Source organism: Toxorhynchites rutilus, chromosome 3 (assembly GCF_029784135.1).
Source record: "Toxorhynchites rutilus septentrionalis strain SRP chromosome 3, ASM2978413v1, whole genome shotgun sequence".
NCBI lineage: Eukaryota > Metazoa > Arthropoda > Insecta > Diptera > Culicidae > Toxorhynchites > Toxorhynchites rutilus.
Genome location: NC_073746.1, coordinates 203562243 through 203571371, shown reverse-complemented (window position 1 = coordinate 203571371; position 9129 = coordinate 203562243). Strand labels below are relative to the sequence as shown.

Genomic DNA, 9129 nt, shown 5'->3' with positions numbered 1-9129 from the left:
GAAGTACGTCTTCTGGCCGGACAAGGCGTCTTCCCATTACGCCAAGAAGACGCTGGCGTATTTTGAGGAGAAAAAGATACCGTTCGTGCCGAAAGATCGTAACCCAACAAACTTGCCCCAGTGCCGCCCAATAGAGGATTTCTTTGGCTCACTCAGTGCCCTCGTGTATAAAAACAATTGGAGGGCCAAGGACACGAAGCAACTGACTACAAGAATCCGGAATTGTATCCGGAAAATGGACGTAAGTGCCGTACAACGTTCTTGTGAGAGCATCGCGACAAAGTTGCGTCGAACAGCAGACCACGGCCCTTACTCAAACATTCACTGACATTTTTCTGAAGAAAATACATTATGTTATTAATAAAAAATACTGAAATCGATGAAAAAAAAACATTTTTTTTATATGTGATTGAAAAAATTCTCATATTTTATTTAACACCCGTTACATTGATTCTTTTGATGCATATTTATTACTCACACATTGACCTAGCTGTACGTGCAATAAAATTCCGAGAAAAGTTTTCTGCTAATTGTTTATTCCTAAAAATTGAAAGCAATCTCTATTCTAGGCATCGCAAAATTGAGTGTACACCATAAATTTCTCCGAACAAATTAGTCTTGTAAGTAAGTATCTTTGCGAATTAGCGTACTTTTTTCATCAGTGTTTGGTGTCAACACTTAACTATTGCTTGGGCAGTGTTGGTTTTTATTTTTTATTGATGTTTGCATTTTTTTTATCAAAATGGCAAGTTAGAGGAAATAAATAGATATTGTTACACGTACAATGATAATAAATATGAACTGTCGTGGAAATACATTGCAGTAAATAGCAGATACAGTCGGAAGAACTCACGTTTCAGCAAATAAAATCATAAACAAGTGGAAATACGAAGGAACCATGGAAAATCTCCCGAGTAGAAGACACAAACGTATAATATAAAAATCCAGGGTACAAAGCAGAATAAAATCCAGGGGACAAAGCGGAACTCAAAACGACGATTACGGAAATGTGGGAGGCACTTCCGTCGACAGTGTTCAGAAATCTCTACACGGCGTTTGTTAACATTTCTGAATTGATTTTAATTTTCTTTTTAAGGAAAAATTAAACTGTACACTCAATTCTGCCACGTCTTAGACGAAGATTTTTTGTTTGTATATGAAATATGAAGTAGAAATATGACAATTTTAATTTTTTTCTTATCACTACATGAAATTAAAATGGATCAATTTTACGATGAATTATTCACTTTTTAATCCCGAAAAACTCAAAAATCAAAGTAAAGCCGCATGAGGTGTATACTTAATTTTTCGATAGACTGTACATCGAAATGAGAAAAGGTTTAGTAAAAGTTGAATTGAGGCTAACAAAATAATTATATATTTAGGCTGATTATCGAATTATTTCGCTGGGAACAGATCCTCTTGGGGAGTGTGAGGTTACGAACAAATGTAAGAAGCCTTCCATTGTAAAATTTATTAAATTTAATAATAACAAGCTCTTTAGCTTTCAGCGACTCGTTAACAAATATCCGGCTGATTATTCGCCAGTAAGCGCTCGAAAGACGTCCGAAAACTCCGCAACATTCATAGTAAATGCACTGATGGCTGATGGCTGGTTCAATGGTTTTTAGATGTTTAGCGCCACCTCGGCCAAAGATGCAGAGGAGGATTTTTGGAATTAACCATGCATTTACTATCCGTAATAGAGACTTCCTATATCCGGAAGCTAGCTTACCAGAAATTGCCTTTAATAGATTAATTCTATTGCGGGCATCTTTTTTGACTGCATGAGCATGTGATATGAAACTAAGTTTCTTGTCAAAGGTTACTCCAAATATTTTGAGAGTTTTGACTGAGAGGATTAGGGTTTCGAAAATTTTGTGGTTGGAAGCTTTGAAGTGAGCTTTGGGATTACATATATGAAGAAGTTTATAGAAAATATTTTGAAAACAATATTTTGGGCCCAGTTTAGAACGGAATAAATTGCTTTCTGAAGTCTTTACTTTGTTGATAACTGAAACTAGCACAATGTCATCTGTATAAGCAAGGAATTTTGCATTGTTAGGATTTTTTTGCAAAAATAATCATTTTGCCTAATAAAGAAGAGGAGAGTTGGTGATATAACTGAGCCTTGGGGAATTCCACTTTTTTGGACTTTAACACGTTCCCGCCGCGCTATAACTCCATCGCGCCATCTGACGGTTGCGCTCTTTCGGACGGAAACTATTCCAGGTAGTATTTGCCGAGTGGACGTTTTTTCTGAATAATTAACTTTAGTTTATTCAAATATGATCTTGCAGAAGGCATTTCCTCCAGTGGCATTCGTTTATTGTTACATGCTACAAATCATGACACAATGACAAAATAACGATGAGGCAGTCTAGTGCAAGCCACTGGTGGTACACGCCGGCGGGAACGTGTTAACGAAGATTTGGTATTGTTGACTATTGTTCTGAAGGTTTTATTTTCTAGAAAACTGTATACATTGAAGCCTAGTCGACCACAAATCCCTCAGTGGTTTCGAAGTCCGTGTCAGGGAACAACAATTCGGTGAAAAAAAAATCTCGCCTAACTTGCATGTATTTGCAATGCCGATTTCCCCGGGCACCTTGGTTTTGATTTCGATTGCGAATCGACCAATCAGTACGCGTGATTTTTACCGGGATAATGCTTGATATATTTCTATTGTTCGATAGTTAGTTTCATAAAGTATTATATTCTATTCAATTAAAAAAACATATTATGAACCTGAATCGATTGATGCAAAAATCTAATAAATTCACCAAGAAATTACTGTGCAATAATTGTAAGTGCAGCAGATAGCTTGTATCTTCAAATTCGACCAATTAGAACGCTATAATTCCTTATGGATAGCGGTAGAGATTTTTCAATTGTTAGATAGTTTGTTTCATGAAATATATTATTTCATTCTATTTAAAAAAACTATCGAGTGCCGAAATCGCATGACGCAAAAATCTTATCAATCCATCATGAAATGACTGAGCAATAAGCGTTTGAAATTGGACATTTTTCACGATGCTACCATTTTTCGTTTTTCAATATGTTCCCGAAAGACGTAATCTTGCGTCGAAAAGATATGTCGAATATAACCATTTGCAGTTGTAAAAATATATATCGTAGAGTTGAGACTTTTTTATCTAACCACTTCTTCTTCTTCAACGTTCCTAGAGGAACTTCGCCGTCTCAACGTAGTATTACTTGCATCATTTTTATTAGTACTTAGTTGAGATTTCTATGCCAAATAACACGCCTTGAATGCATTCTGAGTGGCAAGCTCTAGAATACGCGTGATCACAGTGCAAGTCGGAGGAAATTTCTTTGACGAAAAATTCCCCCGACCAGAACGGGAATCGAACCCGAACACCCGGCATGTTAGTTATGACGCTAACCACTCGGCCACGGGAGCACTTTTATCTAACCACTCGTACGTCAAAACCTCCAACACATTAAAAATGTTGAGTTTTGCTGAAATGTCCATAGATTTATTCAGGGTGGATCTTTTTTGTGTCAGTCACTGTAGATTGTCCATTATGAAAATAGTTTCATATATTGTTCGGTACAATACTTCAGGCAGCCATTGACAGATGGTGCTGACAGAATTGCTTTGAAATTTTATTCAGATCAAAAAGTGAAAAAGAATTATGGAACCATTATTGATCAAGAGTCTTTTGAATTATCAAAAATATGCACATAAAAGTTCAGTGAGAGTAATATCCACGTTTCCCGGTTCTTGGGGGTATTTGTTATGCATTTTGATCTCCATACCTTTTGATTCGTTTATGCTTCATATTCACCTTCTCTTGTGGTGGTTTCCAGGTATAACCAACAGAAAACAGCGTCAGTTAGTTGCGTGCTTGCCATCGTCGGGTTAACGTCGTGTCCAATTTTAGTTTTTTTTCCCGTGATGTAGTTTTGTTTGAATGTTTTTGAGGAGGCAGCGTTTTTTGTACCATGAGAAATTAAGACGAGTAAGCAGTGACTCGATATGTTCGTGAATTTTAAGTAGATGGATATGCAGCTGTTCAATTTATAGAAAATATCTCGAAAAATAATCGATGATCCTGAAGCAGGTGTGTCCGCCCGCTTACTGTCTCGTATAATTATATATGTCGGTTTGAACACAAAAGTGCGCCCTGTTGGGTATGGTAATTGAAACGACATTTGATTTAAGTCGCGTGTGTTGCAGCAGCCTAATATGGAACTGGCCTGACTTTGGCCAAATTCTTTCTATTCCTCAAATTCAATTCGACGTATTGGTGTGAATGTACAATAAAATCGAGGTGGTTCCAGCTAGTGTGTAATTACGCTCGGTCGTTCGGTAAAATATTACTGTTTCATTAATAATAACTTCGAGTGAATGTTTCAAAGCTGTACCAGTGACCAAGAGGGTCTGACAGTGCATCAGCTTAAGCTCACTCTGGATACGATATGGGATATCATCAAGCCAACAGGGTCTAGTTTGGGGAGAAATGTGACCTACCGTCCTTGTTTGAATACAAGCGAAGCCTGTTATTTAGCATCGAGTGGAACAAATGGTCAATTAAAGACGATGTAGTTATACTGTGGAAAAGAAAGTCCGCTACAAAATGTAGTTATCTTACGTTAAAAGGTACTTATTTTAAAAATAGAGATGACATACAATATAATTTGGTAATTCCAAATTATGGCAGTAAATGTGGTTAAAATGGTCCATTCGTTTTATTACGATAAAAATCATTGCAAATTTATATTTACCTAAAACCTTGATATTGAGTTTAATTATACAGTCATTCCATGCCAAACCGATATAGTGGTTCTCAGATTTTCGTGAAATGTGGTAGACTTGCTCTTGATCGCAAACAATTAAACCCGTTTTTTATTTTTTCGTTAGGGTGACCATTTCCGTTTTAGGGTGGTCCGAAAAATCACTTTTTTTTCACTTTTTTCCTAAAATGACTTTGGACCGATTCTAATAATCGACATATTAAATTAAAGTAAATATTGTCCTTGTCTTTTGAGGAAAAATAATTCTAATATTCAGATATAAAAAAAAACAGATACAATCAATAATCACGAAAACAAAATTATTTTTTTTCGCAAATGTTATGGAATAGCTGTATATGGATATATTCATTATAAAATGGTACGAAACCGATATAAAGGTATCAAATCGATTTTTGTGAATACATAAAAAATAGTTCTTATTTTGATCATACATATACATTGTGGTCTACATTTTGAATACGCCCTTTTAAAAAATATGTCGACATTAAAAATTCATTCCATTAAAAATGGTCATATCATATGATCATGAAAATTGTGGTAGTTTCCAGCATAAGCAACAATTTTCAAAAGAATCGGAGAGGGTTGGGTCAGCGGCCGTCTGATTTAGCGCGGAATTGCTCTATGTCCAAAACCGTTTTTCAAATACAGGGTCTTATTAATACTTAGTTGAGATTTCTTAAGCCAAATAACACGCCTTGATCAGCTCCGAAATCAATTCATTACAGAGCTTTTTTATAATCACTAGAACTGATATGTCTTGATTCATATAATGTTGATCATGTCGAATTATCAGTCGGTAGAGTATAGCAGTTTTCGATAACAACACAGTTTTCTCCCCGTTTTATATCCCAAATATTTTTAAAACCTTTCGAATGGAATGTTTTCATGATTAACTATATTATATTAGGCTGTCAAAAAAGTCCTGCGGTATTTCCGCGAGGTGTCGTTGTAAGCGCGTAGTTCTAGTTGTATTCATTGTATCGAGTCATACTATAGCTTGTTGGAAAGGTATTACAATATAGTCCTTGACAGTGTTTTGTTTGGTTAAGTCGTTCGTGAGTTATAGTGTCGCAAATATGGAGCAAAATAAAGAGAAAATCCGACATATTTTACAGTACTACTATGACAAAGGCAAGAATGCATCTCAAGCTGCCAATAAAATTTGTGCAGTTTATGGACCCGATACAGTTTCCATTTCCTGCGCACAACGATGGTTTCAACGTTTTCGTTCTGGTGTAAAGGTCGTCGAAGATGCGCCACGCTCCGGAAGGCCTGTCGTCGAAAATTGCGACAAAATCGCTGAATTAGCCGAGAAAGGCCGGCATAGTAGCAGCCGTAGCATCGGCCAAGAGCTGGGGATAAGTCATCAAACCGTTATTAACCATTTGAAGAAGCTTGGATTCACAAAGAAGCTCGATGTATGGGTGCCACACACGTTGACGCAAAAAAACATCTTTGACCGTATCGACGCATGTGAATCGCTGCTGAATCGCAACAAAATCGACCCGTTTCTGAAGCGGAAGGTGACTGACGATGAAAAGTGGGTCACTTACGACAACGTGAAGCGCAAACGGTCGTGGTCGAAGCCCGCTGAAGCGGCTCAGACGGTGGCCAAGCCCTCATTAACGGCCAGGAAGGTTCTGCTGTGTGTTTGGTGGGATTGTCAAGGAATAATCTATTATGAGCTGCTTCCCTATGGCCAAACGCTCAATTCGGACCTGTACTGCCAACAACTAGACAGCTTGAAGGTAGCACTCATGAAGAAGAGGCCATCTTTGATAAACAGAGGCCGCATTGTCTTCCATCAGGACAACGCCAGGCCACACACTTCTTTGGTGACGCGCCAGAAGCTCCGGGAGCTCGGATGGGAGGTTCTTTTGCATCCGCCGTATAGTCCGGACCTTGCACCAAGTGACTACCACCTGTTTTTGTCCATGGCGAACGAGCTAGGTAGTCAGAAGTTAGCCACAATAGAGGCCTGTGAAAATTGGGTATCCGAATTTTTGCCAATAAGGAAGCGAACTTCTATAACGGGGGTATTATGAAGTTGGTATCTCGCTGGGAACAAGTCATCGAACAAAACGGCGCATTTTTGACTTAAAACAGATGATTGTAACTAATTTTATGAACAAATGAAAATTCAAAAAAAAAATACCGCAGGAATTTTTGACAGCCTAATATTAATCGAATAATTTCATTCGATACCCATATGCGGGAGTTGCATGACAAAGGAATTGGCCATTTTGGAGTTGGATTTATCATGAATAACTGTGCTCTACAAGTCAAGCACTTCCATTTGATACCCATATTGATGGGCGCGGAATTGCTCTATGCCCAAAACAGTTTTTCAAATACAGGGTCTTTCAGTTTAAATGCCCACGCAAAAAAAAAGAATAGCTCCTCATTTTTTTTTTTCGCTTCGTCGATGGTAACACTACATTCCCCACGTCGGGACGATACTATTCGGCTACTCGTTCAATCTGATTGGATGGTTTTTAGTGTCAAGATGTACAATTTACAAGAACGTGTATTTTTAGTGAAATCGTATTACTCGAGCAACCGAAGCCATAATGAAACTTTGTCCTCTTATGGTAAGAATTTCAACATTTCTCGTCGTCGATTACTTCCTCTGGGGATACGTGAAGGACCGTTGCTATGTTAATAAGTCACAAAATTTGGAGGAACTTAAAAAAGAAATAACCCGGATTTTCAACAGCATCGAAGTCGTAATGTTAGAATTGTGCGTGATGAATTTTGTTCACGGCAGTGTGCTCCGCCGGAGTGCTAACGCTGAACGCGTTAATGTGATCGATGTGCAGTATGACCCTGATGTCGTCTAAAGACGACGCTGGTACACACAGCTCATCGCGCGGATGTTGCCTATAGACGATGCTCGTAACGAAAGGGTTAAATAACGTTATCGAAAAAAAGGGTGGTCACCAAGTATGGAAAAGTTCTTCTGGGGGTATCTGCTTGAAATAATCATGGTGAAGAGAATGCAGCAAACAATCATGAGATTGCACGATGCATCATTTTTCACTCTCCGACCATCTTCATTCGGGACTGAAAGTGAACATAACAAAACAAAGAGTGGAAAACAACCTTCGATGCATGAGTACTCCTTTGGAAGGATCACACGAACAAAATAACTAGTGAGTCAAAATAGACTCAATCTGCGTGTATGTATGATTTTATTTTCCCTTCTACTCTCTTCCTTGTCAGCATTTAAATGCATTTGTTATCGGCAATGCACATGAATATACCTTCCCGCTCACCAATAACTTGCGTTATCATGGTCTATTGCGTTGGCTTAGATCGTTTCATACTACACCCAAAATTGATTTTTAGCTCATGTTTTGTCATCCCGATTTATGACATTAAATGAGACATAACATAACAGAAAATGTCATGACTCACAAATACTGGTATAATATATGGTACAGCAATATAAGATTAATACGAGCGAGCGAAACAAAAGACCAATAAGCTTTCCGCATACTTCGCCACATACACGGCCCAGACCGAGATAGATATTGTTTTCTTCATGCGCTCCTTTTTTATTCTTAGAAAACACTTTCCAACTTCATTATATAATCAGGTGAAATATTATCACGTATTTGCTGAACAACTGCTGAAACATCATTAGCCATGTGGGTAGCGTGGTCGTGTAAAACAGCTTTGTATTCCAGCCGGCCTTGGTTCGATCCCTATTGACGTCGTATGGCCTTTTTTTTTTGACACAATCCCAAATGGAATGAGAAAAGAAAACAGAAAGAGATGTCTGCACGCATACATACAAACCATTTTTAAGCTTTTAAAACAGCTCATTATTCCCGCATTTGACTCTCCAGCTCACAAAATGGCATCATTTCTGCCAAAGATGAAATGTTTTCTGCTAAAGCTATTTTGAGTGTAGAAACAAAAAAATTTCATTGCAACAGTACACAGAAAACAACACGATTTGAACTATCTATCTATATTTTACTGCCGCGCTCGAGGCTTCAATGATTGCTATTTGAGTGAAGAACAAAAGTGAAGAACAAGCAAAAGTTTTTTTTTCACAAAAACTAACGTCAGTATTCGAGACAGAATTTTTCCGTTCAACTCGAGAATGAACTTTGCGAAAATGATCAAAATGATGTAAAGTGATCACTTACTGGGGACAAAGTGGTCACTCGCACATATCAAGCTAAATAGGATAGATTAATGCGTTTTATTGATGATTTCAAATTATTCCTTCCTGTGAATTTCACTGTAAACGCCGAGTTTCTTCAACAACAGTTGGATATTTTCGCCGAATGGTGTTTAAATAACAGAATGAGTCTAAATCCATCGAAGTGTTCT

At 37.7% G+C, this 9129-nt stretch overlaps 1 protein-coding gene across 4 annotated transcripts in view; it reads left to right on the top strand.

Moving 5' to 3' along the window:
• The first annotated feature begins 3867 nt into the window (after positions 1-3867).
• Positions 3868-9129, top strand: part of LOC129775849 (uncharacterized) — a 93414-nt gene continuing 88152 nt past the window's right edge. The window contains exon 1 of one of the 4 annotated variants that reach the window (XM_055780998.1): positions 3868-4091. The gene's annotated coding sequence lies outside the window, so the exon portion shown is untranslated. Of the gene's footprint in view, positions 4631-9129 lie in introns of all 4 variants that reach the window. The other 3 variants (XM_055780997.1, XM_055780996.1, XM_055780999.1) reach the window with 3 other exon arrangements.